The sequence below is a fragment of the Hemitrygon akajei genome, chromosome 6 (genome assembly GCF_048418815.1).
Source record: "Hemitrygon akajei chromosome 6, sHemAka1.3, whole genome shotgun sequence".
NCBI lineage: Eukaryota > Metazoa > Chordata > Chondrichthyes > Myliobatiformes > Dasyatidae > Hemitrygon > Hemitrygon akajei.
This window is the reverse complement of record NC_133129.1, coordinates 88,919,861-88,947,625: the sequence shown is the minus strand read 5'-3', so window position 1 is coordinate 88,947,625 and position 27,765 is coordinate 88,919,861. Positions and strand designations below refer to the sequence as shown.

The following is a 27,765-nucleotide window of genomic DNA, read 5'->3' as shown; positions in this document are numbered from 1 at the left end:
TTTCAGATTGAGAGGGAAGCGAGGGGGCCAGAGTAAGTGAGGGGAGGCAAGTGGGGGAGGAGTGGAGCATGAGGGGAGTAATGGGGGGAGTCGGAGTGAGAGGTGAGCGAGGGATGGAGAGGGAGAGGGAGACAGAGAGGGCTGGAGTGAGTGAGGGGGAGGGGTGGGAGGGCTGGAGTGAGTGAGGGGGAGGGGTGGGAGGGCTGGAGTGAGTGAGGAGGAGGGGTGGGAGGGCTGGAGTGAGTGAGGGGGAGGGGTGGGAGGGCTGGAGTGAGTGAGGAGGAGGGGTGGGAGGGCTGGAGTGAGTGAGGAGGAGGGGTTGGTGGGCTGGAGCAGTAGGACAGGCAGACACCGATCTGAATTCAGTCTCTTTGTGGCTCCCACTAAGCGTGCGTTCCTGTGGGATGAGACGACTCCCAATTCCCTGCAGGAACGTGTCGGGACACGAGCAGAGCAGGATCAACAGCTGCCCAGCAAAGGAGATTCGGGAGATTTCTGCAAACACTCTGGATAAGACTCCTTGTGTTTATGACATTATAAGTTTTTAAGATTTTGTGCCTGCAGACTCTGGAAATCTAAAGCAACGCACACAAAACGCTGGAGGAACTCAAAGGCAGCATCTATGGAAAAGAGTAAACAGTCAACGTTTTGGGCCGAGCCCCTTCTTCAGGATTGAGAAGGATGGGGGAAGATGCCAGAATAAAAAGGGGGGGGGGGGCGGAAAGAGGCTGGTTGGAAGGTGATAGGTGAGGCCAGGTCAGTGGGTGGGAAAGGTCAAGGGCTGGAGAAGGAAGAACCTGACGAGAGAGGAGAGTGGTCAACAGGAGAAGGGGAAGGCGGAGGGGACCCAGGGGAAAGTAATGGGCAGGTGAGAAGTGGAAGTTCAGAGGAAGGGGATGGGAGACGTGTTCACTGGAAGGAGAAATCGATATTCATTCCATCTGGTTGGAGGCTACAAATTGTTGCTCCTCCACCAAGTGCGGTCGCATCTTAGCACAAGAGGAGACCGTGGATAGGAGGCTGAGGGGTGACTTTAGGACTTCAGCCCACTCCCTTTACTACTCAGTTTAAAACCCCACCCACAGTACGATTTTGGCCCCAGTGTGCTTCGGTTGGAGCCCGTCCCATTGGAACAGCTCCCCCCCCTCCCCAATACTGGTGTCATGAATTCAAAACCACCTCTCCCACACTGACCTTTCAGTCTGCAGATCACGGGGTGGTAGGCAGATGTCTGACGGGCCAAAAGGCCTGTTTATTCACTGACTCTTCAGTGTGCGCAAGTCTGAGGTAAAAGGACTAAACAGTGGACTAGTTTCTGCAAGGTTATAAAAAACTGAACCGAATTCCAGTAAAACTGTTTCAATCTGCCGGGGGAGTATTGTGTCCTGCTTTGGCAGTAGGCCACAGGAAGGGTGTCAAGGCAGAGGGTGTGGAGGAAGCTTGCTGGATCCGTTTAAGTGCCGAAGTTTATAAGGAGCAGTTTGAATTGTTCTACTTGGCCTAGAGGTCAAGAGGGAGTGAATGCAAGAGGACTCACGGATGGGTCGGTGAGAGGTCGGTCAAGGGAGCTGAAGTCACAGAGGCGCCAGGCCCCCCTCTGAATCCTGGAGATACTCAGCACAGAAAAGGCCCTTCAGCTGAGGCCATGCTAACTGCCAAACACAAATTTAAACCATCGAATTGCATTCTCCCCCAATTATACCAAGTTCTCCACCTCACCCCCCCCCCCCAGTTCTGCCCTTCGACAGCCCAAATATCAGCAACCCAGGGTGAACTAACACAGTCACGGGGGAACAGGGACATGAGAACTTCACTCAGACACAGATATATACACACATGAATGCATAGACAGACACACACACACACACACACTCACTCACCCTCCACCCTCAGCAGAACTGTACCTCGGTGTTACACAGTGACAGACCCGTCCCCACCGGTACCGTACCCCGGTGTTATACAGTGACAGACCCGTCCCCACCGGTACCGTACCCCGGTGTTATACAGTGACAGACCCGTCCCCACCGGTACCGTACCCCGGTGTTACACAGCGACAGACCCGTCCCCACCGGTACCGTACCCCCGTGTTATACAGCGACAGACCCGTCCCCACCGGTACCGTACCCCAGTGTTATACAGTGAAAGACCCGTCCCCACTGGTACCGTACCCCGGTGTTACACAGTGACAGACCCATCCCCACCGGTACCGTAGCCCGGTGTTATACAGACGGTACTGTACTCCAGTATAATAGAGACAGACCCGTACCCTGGTGTTATACAGACGGTACTGTACTCCAGTATAATAGAGACAGACCCGTACCCTGGTGTTATACAGACGGTACTGTACTCCAGTATAATAGAGACAGACCCGTACCCTGGTGTTATACAGACGGTACTGTACTCCAGTATAATAGAGACAGACCCGTACCCTGGTGTTATACAGACGGTACTGTACTCCAGTATAATAGAGACAGACCCGTACCCTGGTGTTATACAGACGGTACTGTACTCCAGTATAATAGAGACAGACCCGTACCCTGGTGTTATACAGACGGTACTGTACTCCAGTATAATAGAGACAGACCCGTACCCTGGTGTTATACAGACGGTACTGTACTCCAGTATAATAGAGACAGACCCGTACCCTGGTGTTATACAGACGGTACTGTACTCCAGTATAATAGAGACAGACCCGTACCCTGGTGTTATACAGACGGTACTGTACTCCAGTATAATAGAGACAGACCCGTACCCTGGTGTTAAACAGACGGTACTGTACTCCAGTATAATAGAGACAGACCCGTACCCTGGTGTTAAACAGACGGTACTGTACTCCAGTATAATAGAGACAGACCCGTACCCTGGTGTTATATAGACGGTACTGTACTCCAGTATAATAGAGACAGACCCGTACCCTGGTGTTAAACAGACGGTACTGTACTCCAGTATAATAGAGACAGACCCGTACCCTGGTGTTAAACAGACGGTACTGTACTCCAGTATAATAGAGACAGACCCGTACCCTGGTGTTATACAGACGGTACTGTACTCCAGTATAATAGAGACAGACCCGTACCCTGGTGTTAAACAGACGGTACTGTACTCCAGTATAATAGAGACAGACCCGTACCCTGGTGTTATACAGACGGTACTGTACTCCAGTATAATAGAGACAGACCCGTACCCTGGTGTTATACAGACGGTACTGTACTCCAGTATAATAGAGACAGACCCGTACCCTGGTGTTATACAGACGGTACTGTACTCCAGTATAATAGAGACAGACCCGTACCCTGGTGTTATACAGACGGTACTGTACTCCAGTATAATAGAGACAGACCCGTACCCTGGTGTTATACAGACGGTACTGTACTCCAGTATAATAGAGACAGACCCGTACCCTGGTGTTATACAGACGGTACTGTACTCCAGTATAATAGAGACAGACCCGTACCCTGGTGTTATACAGACGGTACTGTACTCCAGTATAATAGAGACAGACCCGTACCCTGGTGTTAAACAGACGGTACTGTACTCCAGTATAATAGAGACAGACCCGTACCCTGGTGTTAAACAGACGGTACTGTACTCCAGTATAATAGAGACAGACCCGTACCCTGGTGTTATATAGACGGTACTGTACTCCAGTATAATAGAGACAGACCCGTACCCTGGTGTTAAACAGACGGTACTGTACTCCAGTATAATAGAGACAGACCCGTACCCTGGTGTTAAACAGACGGTACTGTACTCCAGTATAATAGAGACAGACCCGTACCCTGGTGTTATACAGACGGTACTGTACTCCAGTATAATAGAGACAGACCCGTACCCTGGTGTTATACAGACGGTACTGTACTCCAGTATAATAGAGACAGACCCGTACCCTGGTGTTAAACAGACGGTACTGTACTCCAGTATAATAGAGACAGACCCGTACCCTGGTGTTAAACAGACGGTACTGTACTCCAGTATAATAGAGACAGACCCGTACCCTGGTGTTATACAGACGGTACTGTACTCCAGTATAATAGAGACAGACCCGTACCCTGGTGTTAAACAGACGGTACTGTACTCCAGTATAATAGAGACAGACCCGTACCCTGGTGTTATACAGACGGTACTGTACTCCAGTATAATAGAGACAGACCCGTACCCTGGTGTTATACAGACGGTACTGTACTCCAGTATAATAGAGACAGACCCGTACCCTGGTGTTAAACAGACGGTACTGTACTCCAGTATAATAGAGACAGACCCGTACCCTGGTGTTATACAGACGGTACTGTACTCCAGTATAATAGAGACAGACCCGTACCCTGGTGTTAAACAGACGGTACTGTACTCCAGTATAATAGAGACAGACCCGTACCCTGGTGTTAAACAGACGGTACTGTACTCCAGTATAATAGAGACAGACCCGTACCCTGGTGTTATACAGACGGTACTGTACTCCAGTATAATAGAGACAGACCCGTACCCTGGTGTTATACAGACGGTACTGTACTCCAGTATAATAGAGACAGACCCGTACCCTGGTGTTATACAGACGGTACTGTACTCCAGTATAATAGAGACAGACCCGTACCCTGGTGTTATACAGACGGTACTGTACTCCAGTATAATAGAGACAGACCCGTACCCTGGTGTTATACAGACGGTACTGTACTCCAGTATAATAGAGACAGACCCGTACCCTGGTGTTATACAGACGGTACTGTACTCCAGTATAATAGAGACAGACCCGTACCCTGGTGTTAAACAGACGGTACTGTACTCCAGTATAATAGAGACAGACCCGTACCCTGGTGTTAAACAGACGGTACTGTACTCCAGTATAATAGAGACAGACCCGTACCCTGGTGTTATATAGACGGTACTGTACTCCAGTATAATAGAGACAGACCCGTACCCTGGTGTTAAACAGACGGTACTGTACTCCAGTATAATAGAGACAGACCCGTACCCTGGTGTTAAACAGACGGTACTGTACTCCAGTATAATAGAGACAGACCCGTACCCTGGTGTTATACAGACGGTACTGTACTCCAGTATAATAGAGACAGACCCGTACCCTGGTGTTATACAGACGGTACTGTACTCCAGTATAATAGAGACAGACCCGTACCCTGGTGTTATACAGACGGTACTGTACTCCAGTATAATAGAGACAGACCCGTACCCTGGTGTTATACAGACGGTACTGTACTCCAGTATAATAGAGACAGACCCGTACCCTGGTGTTAAACAGACGGTACTGTACTCCAGTATAATAGAGACAGACCCGTACCCTGGTGTTAAACAGACGGTACTGTACTCCAGTATAATAGAGACAGACCCGTACCCTGGTGTTATACAGACGGTACTGTACTCCAGTATAATAGAGACAGACCCGTACCCTGGTGTTAAACAGACGGTACTGTACTCCAGTATAATAGAGACAGACCCGTACCCTGGTGTTATACAGACGGTACTGTACTCCAGTATAATAGAGACAGACCCGTACCCTGGTGTTATACAGACGGTACTGTACTCCAGTATAATAGAGACAGACCCGTACCCTGGTGTTAAACAGACGGTACTGTACTCCAGTATAATAGAGACAGACCCGTACCCTGGTGTTATACAGACGGTACTGTACTCCAGTATAATAGAGACAGACCCGTACCCTGGTGTTAAACAGACGGTACTGTACTCCAGTATAATAGAGACAGACCCGTACCCTGGTGTTAAACAGACGGTACTGTACTCCAGTATAATAGAGACAGACCCGTACCCTGGTGTTATACAGACGGTACTGTACTCCAGTATAATAGAGACAGACCCGTACCCAGCATTTAAAGGTGTTGTGCTGGTTCTCCAGTAGGAAAGGAGTGGGGTGACATGGGCCAGCTGGATTTTCATACACAGTTATGCAAGTTAGCATGGACATGGTGCAGAAGGTGGTCCTGTCATCGCTGCATGATTGTTTCACCCAGTTGTTGGAATCGTAGACACAAAGACTGCACCTTCTTCTACACCTTATCTAAGCTGACCCATGTATGCAAATCCCAACAGGCCCACGTCAGCCCACAGCTTTTCCATCGGAGAACCTGCAGGGCATCTTTAAATGTAGTAACCACCACCACCTCCTCCAATGGCTTGTTCTTCACTCCCTGTTTGGAGAAACTTTACCCTCTGAAGTTAAACCTGTACCCTCTGGTTCCTTGAGAGATTAAAAAGACCCCAGCTCCCTGCCCATCCACATTCCTCAGTATTTTACAAGGTCAACATTCAGCCTCTTGTGTTCCTATGCAGGTGAACACAGCGTTGTCCCACGTTCGTCTGATTCTAATCAGAGCAATACTGCTTCTTAAATCAGTGAACCCGATCTACTCATGGTACTCGAGCCGTGGACACACTAACTGGGTTCAACTGCGACAATAATACCCCATTCCTGTTTTCCAAACCTCTTGCAACACGCCATATGCCTTCCCAAGCATGAAATGTGAGGAGGTGTAAATGTTAGGTGCAACCAGTGCATCATAGGAGGGAGGGATAAATTGGGCAATAGGGTGAGTCTTAAGGTTGTCATAGCCAGGGGAGCTAGTGGGGATCAGCTCCCACTCCCTATTAAATGTTCCCAATGGCGTGCGCCTCAAACAGTCTCTGACAACCAAGTCCAGCTCCTGGCCTTCACGTGTGGCTTAGCTACCAAGGCCCGGCTGAACCGTTTCTACTGACAGGAGAAGGGGCAAAGGCAGATTACTGGAGCCTTAAAACCATTTGCTTCAGGCAGATGGGGCTGGTCAGCCAGCCGTGGTTGGCAGCTTATCTGGGAGAAGGAAAACTCTGATCTCAAATCTCCACTTGCGGCTACACCCACTCACGGGGAAGGCTTCGGGAGTGAACCCAGAGGGAAAAATCCAGAGCTGGAGTCCCTTAAGGCAGTCAACCGTTGAGTTTAACGCTGACCAGCAACTCCTGCGACGCTGCTGGTGCCAAACTGTATCGGTCTCTGCCGTTCAATGGGTTCCTCAGATGTGTGGAGGGGGGAGCTTCCTACACAAGCAACAGCTTGCTCTCCATATCATACTGACCTGGCTTGCGTATCCAGACAGCTGCGATACAACATCCGCGGTCGGACCTGACCAACGGAGCGGGTGAGACTGGGAGATGGAAAAAGGCGCGGGTGGAGGAACGATACCGTGCAACAGATTTCTGACCTGATTCACATCGGCCTGTCCTTCCCACCTTTGACAGGAGTCAGTGTACTATGTATATTAGAAGCAGGGGGTGCTCGCAGACCCTGTCTGAGTATCTGAATGGGTTGCTCAGATTCTGGTGCACTTCAGCACTGTGCTCCTGATCTGTCGGTCAGTACGGGATGGATCTCCTGGCCCTGGCCAAGCTGGCCATTGATGGGTCCATGCGGCAGGCAGCCGAGGGCTCTGCCCAAGCCTACTGCCTGCCCCTCTCCCGTGCTTGCCAGAGTGTCCTTGGATAATGAGCACGTTCGGATGCTGTTCATAGACTTCAGTTCAGCATTCAACACAATCATCCCTCAGAAACTGATTGGAAAGCTGAGCCTACTGGGCCTGAACACCTCCCTCTGCAACTAGATCCTTTTTATCTGTTGTTTTTTACTAGTTTAGTAAGTCTAGTCTAGTTTTTGTACTGTCATGTAACACCATGGTCCTGAAAAAAAGGCTCATTTTTACTATGCATTATACCAGCAGTTATGGTTGAAATGACAAGTGACTTGACTCAACTTGACGTAATCTTCGTGGGCACAATTGGGAATTCCGAGAACGGTGGGTACTACAGGGGCTTGAATGCTTTTTGGGTAATAGTAAAGGTATTTTAATTTGAAAGTGTAAACCATTTTGTGATTGTTGCATGTACTTTCATTTCTGATTTGGATTGTGTATTTTTGTTAAAAAAGGGTTTACAGCGGGAAGCCACGAAGGCTGTTCCACGTTCCGGGCGAGTGGCAGACACACTCCTCCAGAGTTCTAGCGAAATACGCTGTGGGAAGTCAGCGCCAATAACTGAGCGGTTCGTAATCAGCCACTCTGCCAACCTGGCGCGGCTCTGTGTTTAACTTTCCTGCCGGCTGCTCCTCTTATCCTTCTCTTTGTTGACAGATCTGAGCCAATATCCCCAGTTATCGCACTGCTTTCCCTCCTGCTTTGATACTGTTATCTTGTACGTTAAACACTCCCTCCTTTCTCCTGCACTCCCACACTCAGTCAACCACACACTACACGCTGGAGCCATTCCGAGCACAGCATCCGTGCGAGCTCGGCGTGGGAACTTTCACACTCACTCCAATGCAAGCCGGCGCATTTTCCGGCCCGTGTCAGCAGTGGTCATGTTCATAGTGTCATGGAAAAGTACGGCGCAGAGTCAGGCCTTTCCGCCCATCTAGTCCGTGCCAAAACATTTAAACTGATTACTCCCACAGTCCTCCATTCCCCTACCATGTACCTATCCAAACATCCCTTCAACATTGAAATCGAGCTTGCATGCACCACTTGCATTGGCAGCTCTTTCCACACTCTCACCACACACTGAGTGATGAAGTTTCCCCTCATGTTCCCCTTAAACTTTTCACCTTTCACCCTTAACCCATGACCCCTGGTTGTAGGCCCACCCAGTCTCAGTGGGAAAGCCTGCTTGCATTTACCCTATCAATACCCCTCATAATTTTGAATGCCTCTCCACAATCTTCTGAGTTCCATGGAATAAAGTCCTAACCTTTCCATGTAACGCAGGTTCTCCAGTTCCAGCAACAGCCATGTGAATTTACAAAATTCCCAGACTATCAGGCAGGGATCTGTTCTGCATATTACAGGTTCAAATCCCAACACATTCCAGAAATGCGGGGGTTAACTGATGAGGAAAGAGTGAGTCGTCTGAGACAAGACTCGCTGAATTCAGAAGAATGAGAGAGGGATCAAACAGTCCTGTGTAAGTTTACATATGTGTTTATAACCTGATTCTGGTATGGGTCTCTATGAGAGTGGGAAGGGGGCAGGGAGAGGTGAATCACGGTTGGGAAAAGGGAAAGGGAGTGGGGAGAGAGGAGGGAGCGGAAGTAGCTGAGAGACACTCTGTAATAAGCCAATTGTTCGGAATCAAATGACCTTGGCTTGGTGTCTGAGGGCTGGGTGTGTCTGCACCTGTGCCAACCCCCGCCCCAGGCACTCCTTCTCTGCCACCTGTCCCTCACCCCTCTTGCTGCAGGCAGCAATTAAAGCAACTGCAGGAACCAAAGTGGCCCACATACATACTTCAGCGAGGTGAACCAAGAGAGTCCCTTTTTTTGGTGAGGAAGGCAAATGTGATGTTAGCATTCTTTTCGAGAGGACTGGAATATAAAAACAAGGACGTTATGTTGAGGCTTTATAAAGCACCAGAGAGGCTTCATCTGGAGTACTGAGAGCAGTTTTGGGCCCCTTATCTCAGAAAGGAGGTGCTGACATTAGAAAGATTTCAAAGGAGATTCACAAAAAATGATTGAAAGAATTGTCACATGAGGAGTGTTTGATGGCTCTGGACCTGTACTCACTGAAATTCAGAAGAATGAGGGGTGCCCTCATTGAAACCTACCAATAGAGCAGATAGGGAGGATGTTTCCTCCGGTGGGCGAGTCTAAGACCAGAGGGCACAGCCTCAGAACAGAGGGGCGTCATTTTAGGACGGAGATGAAGAGGAATTTCTTTAGCCAGAGAGTGGTGAATCTGTGAAATTCGTTGCCACAGGTGGCTGTGGAGGCCAAATCATTGGGTATATTTAAGGCAGAGGTTGGTAGGTTCTTGATTAGTCAGGGTATGAAAGGATAAGGGGAGAAGGCAGGAGAATGGGGCTGAGGGGGAAATGGATCAGCCATGATGAAATGGCAGAGCAGATTCAATGGGAAAAGTGGCCTAATTCTGTTCCTAAATCTTATGGTCTAAAAGTCTGTATTTCATATATTTTTCTGTAAACAAACAAAATATTTACAAGACAGTGAACATACTCAAATTACAATATCACAAAGAGAGAATCTGCAGAGGCTGGAAATCCAAGCAACACACACAAAATGCTAGAGGAACTCAGCAGGCCAGGCAGCATCAACGGGAAGAGAGTCCAGTCGATGTTTCAGGCCGAGACACTTCAGCGGGACTGGAGGGGAAAAAAGATGAGGTGTAAATTTAAAAGGTGGGGGGGGGGAGAAGAAACACAAGGTGATAGGTGAAACCGAGGGGGGTGGGTTAAGTAAAGAGCTGGTACGTTAATTGGTCAAAGAGATATAGGGCTGGAGGGGGCATCTAATATGGGAGGACAGAAGGTTATGGAAGAAAGTAAAGGTGGGGGGAGGAGTACCAGAGGGAGGTGATGGGGGGGGGGGGGGGTTCGCATTACCAGAAGTTTAAGAAATCGATGCATTAGGTTGGAGGAAATCCACGGCCTCCTCCTCTGTCATGATGAGGCCACACTCAGGTTGGCGGAGCAACACCTTGTATCCCGTCTGGGTAACCTCCAGCCTGATGGTGTGAACATCGATTTCTCAAACTTCCGGTAATACCACCCCTTCACCATTCCCCATTCCCCATTCGAGTTTAGAACTGGCTTATACATGTTGTTTTTATTGAAGTCATTATTGATTCACTATGTTGAATTCTAAAGAAGCAAAGGGTGTGAAGCGAAAATGAACTGTGAGTTCATTGAAAGCGGAATGGTTTAATGGAACAGTGGAAACTGCTGCACCGAAAGCTCATGAGGTCAGTAGCATGCAGGTAGGAGAAATATTCATGAATGATAGAGAAACTGGTGTTACCCTTATGTATTTTTGTGATACAAAAGTCACAATATAAAGTAACTATCTAGATATTTTATCAACTAGCTTTGCAATTTTATAAGTTTTGTTTGACCAGTTCAAACAACTTTAGTAACGTGAAACGATTTGATATTATTACATACTGTCATATAGTCTATGAGAAATAAGACTCATTGATGTATATCACTTTATTTCTTTTAAACAATGAACAACGAACTAGACTTGGGAGTTTATTATCCTTAGAATAGCTTCAGCTTTGCTTCCGTTTAAAAACTCAGTGTGCACGTGCTGTTGTGACCGGGCATAACACGGCACAGCACAAGATTTTTGTGCACACTGGGTCATTACAAATTAGAGGGGACATTGCACGGAGGCAATTTGAGGTGGCAGAGGAGAGGCAGTAGGCCCGTCGCCGAGAGTGAGGAAAAACCGAGGTTCGATCGACTTAAGCGCCAGGCTGAATCAGAAAGGCCAGGTACAGGCTGAATCGAGACAGCATGGTCCAGCTCGCAGGTCATATTTTAGCGACTGAACCCAATGTTTGGATGGCGACTTAGGTGCTGGGCCAGATTGAAAAGGCCAGGGTGTTGGGGCCCAAGGTGAGGATTGGGCTGGTTCTGCTTGCTGCTCCACTCTGCGCAGAACAAAGGGTCTGGGGATTTCAATTTAGAGCGATATCTGATTGAATTTATTGTTTGCACAATTTATTTATTTTCTCTCTGCACATAGCGTGCTTGACTGTCTTTTTTTAAAATGGGTCCTTTTGGGATTCTTTGTATCGTGTGTACTTTGAACACAAAATGGCAGAGCAGTCTCAACGGGCCAAATGGCCTAATTCTGCTCCTATATCCTAAGGTTTAAAAACGGCACACAACAAGACAAAGGACTCGTTCAAAAGACTATAAACTGTGCAAACAACAAAATAATAATTAATAAGCAATAAATATCAAGAACAGGAGGTGAGGAGACAGTGTTGACAGCCACTTTCAATTTGTGACCCACTTGTCGTGGAAGATGACAATCCAAAGTGAAGCCATGGGTTTGACTGTCTGAAGGCCAACAGGATGCCAGAGAGACTGGGATTCAGGAAGGACTGGGAAAGTTGCGACAGCACTCAGCAACGGCGAGTGCCTTTTGAGAAGCACTTCATTGACACGAGGCTTTAGGGAAACGAACGGTCATTTCCATCCACTCCAAAGAAAGAAAAAACTTCAAAAGTGAATTTATTATCAGAGTGCGTATACGTCACCATATACAACCCTGAGGTTCATTTTCCTGTGGGCAGACTCAGCAAATCTATAGAATAGTAACAGGATCAATGAAAGACTGGCTAACTGGGGTGATCAACCACTGAGCGTAGAAGACAAACTGTGCAAATACAAAAAGAAAGAACTAATAACAAAAAATAAATAAACAACAAATATCGAGAACATGAGATGAAGAGTCCATTGGTTGTGGGATGGGGTAAGTGAAGTTGAGTGGTTATCCTCTTTGATTCAAGAGCCTGATGGTTGAGGGGTAATAACTGTTCTTGAATCTGGTGGTGTGGGTCTTGAGGCTCCTGATGGCAGCAGTGAGGAGAGAGCATGAACCGGGTGCTGAGGATCTCTGATGTCCTACGACAGCGTTTCATGTAGATGTGTTCAATGGTGAGGAGGGTTTTACCCGTGATGGACTAGGCAGTATCCGTTGCTTTTTGTAGGATTTTCTGTTCAAAGGCATTGGTGCTTCCATACCAGGCTGTGATGCAGCCGGTCAATACACTCTCCACCACACATCTATAGAAGTTTGTCAAAGTTTGAGTCTCTCCTCGGGATCCCACATGGAGAGAGTGCTCTGCAGGGACACAACCCTCCTACAGGAGGTTCCCTGCCTCTTGTAACGATGCACAGCATTACCTCAGCAGACGGGGGTTACCAACATCAGCACATAGAAGCATTCAGCAGCTGATCAATCCAGGGTGTCCTGTGCCAGGTAGAGACAGCTGTAGGAAAATCAACTACAGCTCCTCACTCATTAACTGAACTGTTACAGATAACGCCAGTGATCTACAGAAACAGACTGGTCCCCACCATAACTACCCTAGTGTTACAGTGACAGACCCATCCCCACCAGTACCGTACCCCGGTGTTATACAGTGACAGACCCATCCCCACCAGTACCGTACCCTGGTGTTATACAGTGACAGACCCGTCCCCACCGGTACCATACCCCGGTGTTATACAGAGACAGACCCGTCCCTCCGGTACCATACCCCGGTGTTACACAGTGACAGATCCGTCCCCACCGGTACCGTACCCCAGTTACAAACAACACATATGCTTTGATGCACATGTGAAAAATAAGATTTCAATCTCAACTCTGATCACCTTCAGAGACAATGCTGGCATCTTGAACCAGGAATCGGTCTCCTCTCGTGTCAAGATGAGGCCACCCTCAGGGTGGAGGAGCACCATCTGACATTCAGTCTGGGTAGCCTCGAATCTGATGGCATGAATATTGATTTCTCCTTCTGCTAAAAAAAAATCCATCTCCCTACCCTCTGACTTTTTACTGCTTTCTCACCTGTCACACCTCCCCCTGGGCCCCCTCCTCCTTCCTTTTCTCCTACGCTCCACTCTCCTCTCCCATCAGATTCCTCCTTCTCTTGCCCTTGACCTCTCCCTCCCACTTGGCTTCACCTATCACCTTCTGGCTATCCTCCTTCCCCAACCCCCACCTTTTATTCTGGTGTCTTCCCGCTCCCTTTCCAGTCCCGAAGAAGGGTCTCGGCCCGAAATGTCCACTGCTTATTCATTTCCATTGATGCTGCCTGACCCGGCCGAGATCCTCCAGCATTTTGTGTGCTTTGCTTTGGATTTCCAGCATCTGAAGAATTTACATTTTGTTCTGGGTCTGCTTTACTGAAGCATTCTGGCATTGGGATCAAATCCCTGGCCTTTGGCGAATGATCAGCGGGGAGGTGACTTTGTGCTTGCTCATGAACTTCTGTGAGAATCAAACATCTTGGCTGTTCATATCAGAGCCGCCATTAACGATAATGTTAATCCATCGCTTGTAAACATTGACTCAAACTGCACATTATCAGGCCCGCATTCAACTTAAGGGCAGTTACTCTACAAATATTGTAAACATTGTTAGTCCTGACAAAGATACGGTCAGTTACCCTATCGCTGAATAAACACAGTTTCCCTGAGACTGAGAGAATGTACTGTTCTCATCCCGACTCTGTGACTCTTCCCACCATCTACAAGGCAGAGCCAGGAGTGTGACGGAACACTCCCCGCTCGCCTGGATAAGTGCGGCTCCAATAATTCTCAGCAAGTTCAACATGACCACCTCCAACAGGACCACAACCTCGTCGTAGGGTTTGGAGGCTTGCGTGCCTCGATGACCCGGAGAACTCTGTTGGCTGGAGTCAGGGCTTTATGCTTTGGCTCTTGGTGGGGTCACCCATACCAAAAAGGTCAAAGGGTAGAGGCCAGACTAAGAGTGGTTCACTGGTCCTCCAGGTTCAGGGGTTCAGCTCAGGACTAACAAGCCTGACTAGTAAAACAAAATTGTTATGGAAACAGCAACGAAGAATCCTTCTACATCTGAGTGTAACGGTATTCCTGAGTCTCCACCCGGGACTTACATGACTGACCTGAGAGGGTGCTACTGACACGATGAAGGAAGCCCTGAACACCGCCAGAGATAGAGGACCTTTGCTGCTGCATTAAACACCAGCGGCTTAATGGGCCGTAAGTCGACACAAGCAGGGTCAAGACAGCCCACTCAACCTTGTTAAACAGTCTAAATGCTCTCCCTCCCTCCACCACTGGCCCACAGCGTGTTAATCATCTACAGAAGGCACGGCCACAGGTGAAAGGCTTGGACAGAGTGGACGTGAATGAAGAGAATGGTTTCATCAGTAGGAGATTTACAGTACACTACAGCACTGAAACAGGTCCTTCGGCCCCTCTAATCCATGCCAATCCCATTGACCTGCGCCTGGACCTCAGCCCTCCATATCCCTCCTATTCCATCCAACCTTCTCTTAAATGTGGAAATCAAACCCACATCCACTGGCAGCTCGTTCCACACTCACACCGCCATCTGAAGTAGTATCCTCTACGGTTAAACATTTCACCTTTCAACCTTAACCTATGACCTCTAGTTCTGGACTCACCCAACGTTAGTGGAAAATAGTCCGCTTGCATTTACCTTATCGTTCGTTCGTTACGTGCCGTAAAACATGACGTAAGCTAACATGGTTTTTCCATGACCATGTTTGTCCTTGACAAATTTAACAGCAGAAGTGGTTTGCCATTGCCTTCTTCTGGGCAGTGTCTTTACAAGACAGGTGACCCCAGCCATGTCAATACTCTTCAGAGATTGTCTGCCTGGTGTCAGTGGTCACATAACCAGGGCTTGTGATCTGCACCGGCTGCTCAAACGACCATCCACCACCTGCTCCCATGGCTTCACATCACCCTGATCAGGGCTAAGCAGGTGCTACACCTTGCCCACCTTCCTGCAGGCTAGCGGAAGGAAGGAGCACCTTACACCTGCTTTGGTAGAGATGTATCTCCACCCTGACACCCAACCCTATCTTTGCCCCTCACGTACCTCTATCAAATCTTCGCCTGAGTCTAGGATGTGAGGGCACAGGAATGCCTCTGTAGAAATGAGAAGAGTAGGAATTTTTCAACCACAGGTTGACACGTTTCCGTGTAAGGCAGAGACCAACAGGTTCCTGACTGGTGGGGAGGGAGGTGAGTTTAAGGGTTACAGGGATAAGGTGGGAGAACGTCTGTGGTTGACTGGTGGAGTAGACTCGATGAGCCAGACAGCCCAATTCTGACCCCATATGTCTCACCTTGAAACTCCATGCACTTACCCTCCCCGGCTACACTGACAGCCCTCCAAACCTCGGCAGGAGAGTACCTTCACCAGAAAGACTGCAGGCTTCTACTCAGCAAACGAGCCCCCCTTCCCCACCCACCTTCTCTCGGGGATGCATGATAAATACCTGCACCGCACATATCCTACATTTGAATAACACAGGTATACACCCAGTGGCCACTTTATGCAAGTATCTAATCAGCCAATCACGTGGCAGCAACTCAATGCATGCAGACATGATCAAGAGGTTCAGTTGTTGTTCCGACCAAACATCAGAACGGGGGAAGGAATGCGATCAAAGTGACTTTGACCGTGGAATGATTTCTGGTGCCGTCCGGCGTGGTCTGATTGTCTCAGGAACTGGTGATCTGGGATCTTCACGCACAACGGTCGCTCGAGTTTACAGAGAACGGTGCGAAAACCAAAAAGAAAAAATCCAGTGAGCGGCAGTTCTGTGGGCGAAAATGCCCTGTCAATGAGAGGGGTCGGAGGAGAATGGCCAGACTGGTTCAAGCTGACAGTAACTCAAATAATCACGTGTTACAACAGTGGTGTACAGAAGAGCATCTCTGAATGCACAACACGTTGAACCTGGAAGTGGACGGGCTATACCAGCAGAAGACATAAACATACAGTCGGTGGCTACTTTATTAGGTACCTGCTATATCTTAATAACAAGGCTATAACACCATGAAACTCAAGAACACAATCGGGCCATTCGGCCCATCAAGTCTGCTCCGCTCTTCGATCCTGGCTGATTTATTTTCCCTCCCAACCCCATTCTTCCAGCTTCTCCCTGAAACTTTTGATGCCCCGACTAATCAAAAGTCCATCCACTTCCATTTTAAAAATACCCAGCAAGTTGGCCCCCACAGCCGTCTTAACGGCAATGAATTCCAGCTTCCAGTCCTGTGCCTAATAAAGTGGCTACTGAACGCAAAAAAAAATGCAGCTTAAAGCAGTCAGATTTCATTCCCATATCTGCTACAGAGCAGCGTGAAGATTAGACACAGAACAAGCCCACGTCACCAAAACCTTTGAAGTTCATTCCTAAATCCAGTCTTCAGAACAAGAGATATATTGTAATCCCGTGTTTGGCTTGAGTACTCCCCCCTCCTTAATCGTCAATTCTTATCAGTTCTGAGTAACTGATATGCTTTGATGTTTCTTTCTGTCTGTGTACAGAGTTATGCTTTTTTTGGTGTATAGTTTCACAATAATACCAGATAGCTCATTCCGCCCCAACCCACCCAAATGCATCACTTCAAACCACACAGGTTGTTTGCGCGGTTATCTAGTTACTCTCCAAGCCAGCTATCGCCAGGTGAACACACCCACCCCCAAATGACGGGCAAGCCACTCTTAAAAGTTCCCTCCGCGGTACAACAACAAAAAATTACTGGAAGATCACAGCCAGTCGGGCGGCATCTACAGAGAGGGGAGTTTCCCTGTTTGCCTTTAAACCCCCTCTCATGGCATCAAGAATTCCCTGCACGGAGGATGGAGCGATCTGGAATTCTCTATCTTGAGGGAATTGTGGAGTGTGAATCACTACATCACATTACATGGATGGAAACAGGTCCTTTTACGCATTGAAACCCCCCCCCCCCCGTTTACACCAATCCCATTTCATTCTCCCCATATTCCCATCAACTACCCCACCCTCAAGATTTTACCCGTAACCCCCTCCCCCACGAACACACTGGGCAGCAATTAAGCCACCGACCCACAAATTATTGGGATGAGAGAGGAACCTGGACAGCATAGAAGAGAACAGCACAGGAACAGGCCATTCGGCCCACACTGTTGTGCTGAACCAGCTAAAAAGCAAAACAAAAACACCCAAATACTAATCCCTCCTACCTACATCATGTCCATATCCCTCCATCTTCCTCACATCCATGCGCCTATCCAAACATCTCTTAAAAACCTCTGCAGCACACATAAAATGATGCCTGGCCAGCTGAGTTCCTCCAGAATTTTGTGTGTGTTCCAACATCTGCAGATTCTCTCTTGTTTGGGACCTTAAAAGTCTCTAATGTATTTGCCTCTGTCACCATACCAGGCAGCGCATTCCCAGCATCCACCACCTTGAGTAAAAAAAACTTACTCCTCATATCCCACTTAAACCTATCCCCTCTCACCTTCATTTCTACCCTGGGAAACAGATACTCCCTGTCCACTCTCTCTATGTCTCTCATACTCTTGCAAACCTCTACCAGATCTCCCCTCAGCCTCCGACACTCCAGAGAAAACAACCAAGTTTATCCAGCCTCTCGTGACAGCACACGCCCTCTAAACCAGGCAGCGTCCTGGTGAACCTCTTCTGCACCCTCTTCAAAGCCTCAACATCCTTCAACCTGGGGCCAAACCCACACATTCCCACAGGGAGAACATAAAATACACACACACACACTCGTCTGTAAGGAGTTTGTACGTTTTCCCCGTGACTGCGTGGGTTTCCTCGTGTTCTGGTTTCCTCCCACAGTCCAAAGACGTACCAATTAGTAGGTCAGTTGATCATGTAAATTGTCCTGTGATAAGGCTAGGATTAAATCAGGGCTTGCTGGGCAGCGTGGCTCGGAGGGCCGCTGTATCCCACTAAATAATAACTACAGACTCAGTGGGTGTCGGGGTGGAGTTCTGTCTCTACCAAAGGACGAGTAAAGGTCTCCTTCCCTTCGCTAGCCTACAGGTCACCCTTGGGCAAGGTGTAGCACCTGGGTGGCCCTTCGATCAGGGTCACGTGAAGCCATGGGAGCAGGTGGTGGATGGTCGTACAAGGAGCCGGTGCAGATCACAAGCCCTGGTTATGTGACCACTGACACCAGGCAGACAATCTCTGAAGAGTATTGATAATGACTGGGGTCACCCATCTTGTAAAGACATTGTCCAGAAGAAGGCAATGGCAAACCACTTCTGTAGAAAAATTTGCCAAAGACAATCATGGTCATGGATAGACCATGATCGCCCAACGTCATATAATGAACGACATATTGAGTGACGTAAGTCAGTATCGATCTCGTGTTTCCAATGCTGTGAGGCAGCAACTCCACGTACTTCTTCTGCTATGGCACAGTGGTTAACGAGGAGATGAACAGATTTTTCAAAGATTGGGGAATTGAGGGTGGCATTGGAGAGGGTCAGAGGAAGAATGAGGCCGGGGGCCATCCATTCATCATCGTACTGAGTACTGGGGCAGGGTTAAGTGCTTCAGCATGCCATCTTGCTGCTACACTCCGTTCTTAGAAGCGTTCGTCCTGCTAGCTGGTGCTGCAGAACGTGCTTTGTGACCACATTGCCCGCTAGAAAGATAATGAGGCGACAGATGCTGAGGTCTCCTCCCCCGCTTGTGCAGGTAGTTTTGTGGTTATGGTACCTAGCCCCCAATTCACTAAGGTAGCAGGTTCAAATCCCGCTGTGACCAATTAGGCATCCAAACCCATCCAAAGCAGTTAATTCCCCGCGAGGCCAAACTGATCGAAGCCTTTGATGTGGTGACCCTCCTTAGTAATTAGACAGAAAAGTACAGAAAAAGTCTGTTTCATGGTGGGGGGGGGGAGGAAACAGAGCAAAAGGGTAGCTGAAGTTACCACTTGGGCAACCGAGAGAGGGCAATTTCTCCATTTCTTTCTCTCTTTCCCTTGCTCCTTATCAGGAGAACTTTGCCCCGAGCACACTCCGGACAGATTACACGACCAGGCTCAGGAAGACAGGACCTTTCTCCAGCTCTTTGCCAATACACTTGGAACTAAATAAAAGTTCCCTAGGCAGGGATACAAGGTGTATTAGATATAACAACCCCCCCACTCCACGGGTCACAACTCCACCACATGGATCAACTCTCAGCTCCAGGAGGACGTCACGTTCCCAAGCTCTGGATACTCCTGGAAAGTGCAGGAGGATCATCGCTCTGCACGTCTGCGAATTCCACCACGTTGATAGCGGAGGCCGGCTTGCTCAGGAAAGATTTCACAACCACGGCCTACAGAATTCCAGACTCCAGTTATTCCCATGACCTTTCCAGCCTCAGGGATGATCCCGGGCAATATTTATCCTACATTTGGCCTATCAGATGCATACTGGACAAAGTGAGGCTCTTCATGGGTGGACACAAAATTCATTGTCAAGAAGTTACACACAGTGTGACTGTGGGAAGGGGAACATCATCTCCCCTTTGATCAACACCCTCCAAAAGGGTAATAACTTATTTGTGGTATATGGGATCTTGCAATGCATCCCCCACCCACCCTCAGCCTTACAACTAGGAACGAGTTTGAAGGGTGCTTCAGCAACATGAATACCTTTCCCCAAAGCGTGTGTACCTTCCCTCGACCATTGCAGGACATCCCAGAATTGGGACTGGCGCTATCAAAATGCAAGTCTAACTGGATGTATTCAACGCAAAGGGTGAGAACTTGGGCTAACAGGTTAACCAGCTTGAACCACCAATATTCTTCTCCCTCACTACTCTTTAATATTCTAGGTTTGTATCTAAACACAAGAAAATGTACAGGCAGTGGAAATCCAGAGCAACACACACACACACAACGCTGGAGGAACGCAGCAGGTCAGGCAGCATCTACGGAAATAAACAAACAGTTGATGTTTTGGGCCGAGACTTCTTCAGGACTGGAAAGGGGGGGGGGGAGATGCCAGCCCAGAGGAGCTAGCAGGGAAAGAGGGTCTCACTGAACTCCCAAAAGGCAAGATTTAAACTTCTTCAAGGTAGGCATTCCTCTAAGATTCTTCACAGTGGAGTAGCAAATCGTAAACATGAGAAAACCTACAGATGCTGGAAATCCAAAAGCAACACAGACAAAATGCTGGAGAAACTCAGCAGATCGAGCAGCATCTATTGAAATGAATAAACGTTCAACAATTCCATAAGACTATAACATACAGGAGCAGAATTAGGCCATTTGGTCCATCAAGTCTGCTCTAACATTTCATCACGGCTGATCCATTTCCCCTCTCAGCTCCAATCTCCTGCCTTCTCCCCGGAACCCATAAGATACAGGTGCAGATTTAGGCCATTCGGCCCATCAGTTCTACTCTAAGGGTTTCGGGCCAAGGGCCTTCTTCATGCCCTGTTCAAAAGCCTCTTGGGAACCTATCATACCTGGCTTCATCACCATCTCTGGCAGCACCTTCCAGCCACCCACCATTGTGTAAAAATACTTGCCTCAAGGGCAGCCTCTACACAACTGGTTAAGACAATTAAATAGTTTCCTAGTACAATAAGATAGATTCTTGACCTCACAATCAACCTCATTATGACCGTGCACCTTATTGTTTACCTGCACTGTACTCTTTCTGTAGCTGTTACACTTTATTCTGCATTGTTATTTTACCTCAAAGTATTTATTATAAAAGTCATCGTTGCCATTATGTGCCGTGTCATATGACATGGGCAATCATGGTCTTCCCATGACTGTGATTGTCCTTCGCAAATTTTTTTCTACAGAAGTGGTTTACCATTGTCTTCTTCTGGGCAGTGTCTTTACAAGACGGGTGACCCCAGTCACGATCAATACTCTTCAGAGATTGTCTGCCTGGCGTCAGTGGTCACATAACCAGGACTTGTGATCTGCACCGGCTGCTCGTACGACCATCCACCACCTGCCCCCATGGCTTCATGTGACCCCGATCGGAGGGTGACAGGGGGCAAGGGGTCTAAGCAGGTGCTAAACCTTGCCTAAGGGTGACCTGAAGGCTAGTGGAGGCAAGAAGCACCTTTCATTTCTAGCAAAGGTGGTGTATCTCCACCCCGACACCCTATTATCAAAGTATGTATGATGTACAACCTTGAGGTGTGTCTCCTTACAGGCAGCACAAAGGAACCCTATTGAACCGATTAAAAAGACCAGAGACAAAAAAAAACAAATTGTGCAAATAATAAAAGTAAGCAAATAACATGCACAGCTGAAGTTCACAACAATGAGCCCACAGCCACGAGGCCGGTCATCGCCATAGTCGATCTAGGAGACAGTCAGCCGCAGGCCACAGCCTCAGCTCACTGCAGAGGTGAGTAAACCTCTGACCGGCCCATCCCTGACACCCTGACCTTTCCAATCCGGCCCGGTGCTTAAATCCGCCAAACGTTGGGTCATTCCTCGCTCCCGGACCCCAGCCTTCATTCCGCCAGCACCTGACGTTTCCAATCCAGCCCGGTGCTTAAAACGTTCAAACCACCTCAACTCTGCCTCTATGTTACCATCTGATCCGTATGAACTCCTTGCAAGACAAGCTGTTCACTATGCCTCAGTACCTGGGCCAACGATCCCAAAGTTCCTTTAAACATTTCCCCTCTTCTTAAACTTACTCTCTCTCTCTACTGTCTACTAAAAGAGAACTTAAATGTAACGTTACTTAATTAACTTAAACATAACATCTCAGATCCTGAGGAAACTTGGTACAGTGAGTGTGGAGAGAATGAGGGTCACCATTAACAACAAGAGTTTGTAAATTTAAGACAATTGACTTGGGATTCTCCCTGGGCAATAGTGTTCCTCAAAGATCAGTAAGAGTGCCTTTGAATATTTCTGCAGTATCGGTTTATTATTGTCACAGAAACTGAGACATACAGTGAAAAGCATTTCTTTGCACTCCATTCAGACAGATAATTCCATACAGTGCTGTGCAAAAGTCTTAGGCAAATACTATATACATAGCTAGTATGAAATACAGTACCGTATTTGTCAACGTCAAGCGCAGAGGGAGTTTGTAAATCTGGCAGGAGCAAAGAATGTTGGGGATGGCGGGAGTGGAGCACTGTGGGAGGGGTATGGGACAGGTGGCAGAGAAGGAATGCTGGAGCAGGTGCAGACACACCCAGCCCTGAGATACCAGGCAAGGTCATTTGATTCCAAACAAGTGGTTTATTGATCATCACAGATTGTCTCTCTGGTGCTTCCTGCTCCCTCCCCGCTCCCTTCCCCTTTTCCCAACCGTGATTCCCCTCTCCCTGCCCCTTTCCCTCTCTCAGTCCACAATACAGACCCAGATCAGAATCAGGTTTATCATCACTCATGTCAGGAAATGTGTTTTTTGCAGCAGCAGTACAGTACAATACATAAAATTACCACAGCACCATGCAAAGTCCAAGACTTTTACAGAATACCATTTATATACACAATGCCTGTAAAAAATGTTCACCTCCCCCCCCCCCCCCCCCGGATGTTTTCATGTTTTATTGTTTTACAATATTGAATCACCGTGGATTTAATTTGGCTTTTTTTTGACATTGATCAACAGAAAAAGACTCTTTTGTGTCAAAGTGAAAACAAATTTTGATAAATTGGTCTAAATATATTACAATTATTAAACAGAGTAATTGATTGCATAATAACTCACCCCCTTTCAAGTCAGTATTTAGCAGATGCACCTCTGGCAGCAATTACAGCCTTGAGTCTGTGTGGATAGGTCTCTATCAGCTTTGCACATCTGGACACTGAATTTTCCCCATTCTTTACAAAACTGCTCAAGCTCTGTCAGATTGCATGGGGATCGTGAGTGAACAGACCTTTTCAAATCCAGCCACAAACTTTCAATTGGATTGAGGCCTGGATTCTAACTTGGCCACTTCAGGACATTAACCATGTTGTTTTTAACCCATTCCAGTGTAGCTTTGGCTTTACGCTTGGGGTCATTGTCTTGCTGGAAAACAAATCTCCCAAGTCACAGTTCTCTTGCAGACTGCATCAGGTTTTCCTCCAGGATTTCCCTGTATTTTGCTGCATTCATTTTACCCTCTACCTTCACAAGCATTTCAGGGTCTGTTGCAGTGAAGCATCCCCACAGCACGATGCAGCCACACCAGACTTCACGGTAGGGATGGTGTGTTTTTGATAATGTGGTGTTTTGCTTACATCAATCATAGTGTTTAGTCTGATTAGACCATAGAACCTTCTTCCAACTCATTCCAGAATCTTCCACATGCCTTCTGGCAAACTCTAGCCAAGATTTCATGTGAGTATTTTTTCCCCAACAGTGGCTTTCTCTTTGTCACTCTCCCATAAAGCTGTGACTGGTGAAGCACCCGGGCAACAGTTGTATGTGAGTCTCTCCCATCTCAGCCACTGAAGCTTGTAACTCCTCTAGTTGTCGTAGGTCTCTTGGTGGCCTCCCTCACTAGTCCCCTTCTTGCATGATCACTCAGCTTTTGAGGATAGCCTGCTCTAGGTAGATTTACAGCGGTGCCAAATTCAGGTTACAGACTCACCAGCAGTTGGACCTTCCCGATACAGGTGTATTTTTATTACAATCAACTGAAGTACCTTGACTGCACACGGTGATCTCCATTTAACCAAGTATGTGACTTTAAAACCAATTAGTTTTGATTTTGTATGTCATATTAAAGGGGGTGATACTATTGCAAGCAATTATTTTGTGTTTTATATTTGTAATTAATTTAGACCACTTTGTAGAGATCTGCTTTCACTTTGACACAAAAGAGTCCTTTTTTCCTGTTGATCAGCGTCAAAAAAGCCAAATTAAATCCACCGTGATTCAATGTTGTAAAACAATAAAGCATGAAAACTTCCAAGTGGGGTGACTACTTTTTGTAGGAACTGTACATGTTCCTGAAACTTTTACACAGTACCGTCTATACATATGTGCCTCAGATTTTTGCATAGTACTGCTATACCATTATTTATGACTTTTGCATAGTACTGCTATACCATTATATATGACTTTTGCACAGTACTGTACACAGGTACATCAAGTTAATAAAAAGTGTTAGAGTTACGGAGAAAAGGCACTGCAGGCAGGCAACGTGTAAGGTTCAGCATTCTCTTTCTGGTTTCCGCTCCCTTCCTACGCAGTCCTGATGAAGGGTCTCGGCTCAAAACGTCGACTGTTCATCTCCCTCCACACAGATGCTGCCTGACTTGCTGAGTTGCTCCGGCATTTAGCGGGTATCGCTGGCGTACTGTTCATGCTGATCAATGCATCACACAGTAGACTAAGGTAAAACGAGAACCAATATTGAAAGACCCAGACAGAGTGGAAATGGAGAGGATGTTCCCTATAGTGGGGAAAGCCTAGAACACAGCCTCAGAAGAGAAGGGGGTCCTTTTACCACAGAGATGAGGAGGAATTTCTTTAGTCAGGGGGTGGTGAATCTGTGGAATTTATTGCCACATGAGGCTGTGGAGGCCAAATCATTGGGTATATTTAAAGTGGAGGTTGATAGGTTCAGAATTAGTGAAAGTGTCAAAGGTTGCAGGGAGAGGTGAAGAGAATGGGGTTGGGTGGGATTATAAATCATCCATGATGAAATAGTGACTCCACTCGAGGGGCCAAATGGCCTGATTTTGCTCCTATGTCTTATGGGACAATGCAGAACAAAGTGCAACAGCTACACAAGAGTCCTTCTCATCGTTGAAGAGTCTGACAACAGCAGGGTAGAAGCAGTGCTTGATCCTGCTGGTACATACTTTTGTACCTTCTGCCTGACAATAGTGGGTACAGGAGAGAACGTCCAGGATAGGTGGGACCCTTGACTATGTCGGCTGCTTTCCTGAGTCAGCACGGGTCCATAGAAGGGAGTCGGGTCTCCTTGATGAGCTGAGCTCTGTTCAAAACTCTCTGCAGTCTCCTGTGGTCCCAGGCAGAGCAGCTGCTGTACCGAGACATAATGTCTCGAGATAGAATGTGTTCTGTGATGCACCGACAAATACTGGTGAGGGTCAAAGGGGACATGCCAAACTCCCTCAGCCTTCTGGTGGTGGGGCAATGAGGGGTGCAACGTAACTGGGATGGATTGAATCTGATCTTGACAAATACCACAGCAGGTTTAAGATGCTGAGATTCCTAATCCGTACACACTTCCAGTCCATTTACTGTGCCTTTACCCTTTTCCCTACGGTGGCCCAGTGGTTAGGTCACAACACCCGCAGCCTGAACCTCGACAACTGACAATGAGGCATTAGTTCGAAACCTGCCAGGGAATTTAAAATTCTGGAGTGTGAGGTGACCTTATAGAGGAGTGTAAAATCACGAGAGGCAAAGAGTTCATTCCTTCTGTGCCATGGGTGAACACGGTCTTTCCATGACCATGATTGTTCTTGGCAAATTTTTCTATAGAAGTGGTTTGCCATTGCCTTCTTCTGGGCAGTGTCTTTACAAGACGGGTGACCCCAGCCATTGTCAACACTCTTCAGAGATTGTCTGCCTAGTGTCACTGGTCACATAACCAGGACTTGTGATCTGCACCGGCTGCTCCCATGGCTTCACGTGACCCTGATCTGTTCTGGGGGGGGGGAAGAGAGGGTGCTAAGCAGGTGTTAGACCTTGTCCAAGGGTGATCTGCAGGAGCTCCTTACACCTTCTTTGGTCGAGACGCATCTCCACACTGCCACCCATAGATAACTCAGCAGGTCTACGGAGAGGAATAAATTGTCTCTATCAGTTCTGATTACGAGTCTCAGCCCAAAACGTCACTGTTTACTCCTCCCTGTAGATGCTCTTTGGCATGCTGAGTTCTTCCACCATTTTGGGTGTGTTGCTCTGGATTTCCAGCATCTGCAGATTCTTGTGTAACGGGGTTTTTTTTCTTTTTCTTTGTTACTGTGTATGTAATCAAAATGGCGTCTTTGTTTTGTTACAAGTAGGAATGCTGGCGCCTGTATTAATAGTAGGAATGCTAGGTTCTTTGTTATGATAAGTGCTGGAAGCTTGTTTGGGACTGTAAACTGATTGTTGGCGGGGCTTTTGGGGAGTCGGCGTGATGGAGTGAGAGAGAGAGGACGGGGTGCTGGAAGCTGGGCGACGGTACGGACCTCGAGCGGGGGTCCCCGGCCCAAGGTTTTCGGTGAGGAGAGGAGACGGAGACAGAGGAGTGTGGAGCGTCTGGTCGACCACCGTGGGGGTCCCAGGAGGCGGGTCGAGGAGTTCGGAGGGGATCGAATACCAGAAGACTTCAGTAATTGAGCTCCAACGATTGTGCACGAAGTGGTTTGGACTTTGATAAGTTTGGCGCCTTTTCTTTTTTTTCTCTTATTCATATATACTGTATCGTTAGTAATCGCTTAGTTATAGTAATCTGTATAAATTGTACTCATTTAATCGCATGAGGTGTACTGTCTGTTTTTGGGCGAGGCGGGGACATCACACAGCATCCACACCAGCTGATTACCCAGTTTGGCGGGGCCGAAGGCTGCTCCCCCTAGACTAGAGCGAGTTTGAGCGATGCCTGAGGTGACCCAGGGGTTACATTGTGGGTGCGATCGTCCGGGATTGATTTCTGTGGAAGCTGTGTGATCGCCCTCTTCAAATTGTGTCTGCGGCGAAGAGATGGTGTGCCTTTGTGGGTGTGCGATTGCTGGTTATCTCTGCATGTGTGTTGGGTGGGGTGGCTGCTGTTGGTAGCCCGGAGGTCGTTGTTCGAGTTCCGACTAGCGCTGACGAAATGGTGGTGGTACCATGGGGTGTCCGTACTGTTTGGAGAGTGAGGTTGGGATTTTTCAGCTATGGTGGTGGGCTCCGCCCGGTTGTTGGAATAATGTCCAGCCCTAAAGGGACGGAGACGTGGGCGGAGCAAACCTCTCAGTTGTTGGGTGAGTGGCAGTGCTTGACTGTGGGAAAGCGACAGGGATTGGTTGAAAGTTTGAGTAGGCGGGCTGGTAGCGTTGTTAGAACTGTCGGGCGCAATTACCTCGAAGTGACAGCTGCCAGTTCTGGGAAAGTGTGGGAAAATGCGTGTGGTTCGACTGGAAGTCAGATGCCGCAGCTGGGGGGCTTATCATATCCGTGGCAGGAGATTGGTGGGAAGTTTTTAGGGTATCCCTTTTGGTTAGGAGGGCAGATAAATTGCTTGCGGAGACAGGGGGATCTGTCAAGGGGATCAGTTGTTCCGTTGATCCGAGAGGTGTCGGGAAACTTAGAGGAGGCCCAGTGGGGGAACGGCTTGGGGTCTCTGGGGGAGCACGTTCCCAGCAACGTACCAAGGAACTCCAGCAAGGAACAGACCCTATTCCTGAAGGCTTAGAGGGACCACGCACTCAGGTGTTGTTACGGATGGATGGAAGTCAAGTTAAAGCCATCCTCGGCACCGGGGCACCGGTTAA

At 47.9% G+C, this 27,765-nt stretch overlaps 1 protein-coding gene across 1 annotated transcript in view; it reads right to left on the bottom strand.

The window, feature by feature from the left end:
- LOC140729237 (ephrin type-B receptor 3-like) overlaps nucleotides 1-27,765 on the bottom strand; it is an 80,104-nt gene that overhangs the window by 40,235 nt on the left and 12,104 nt on the right. The window lies entirely within an intron of this gene.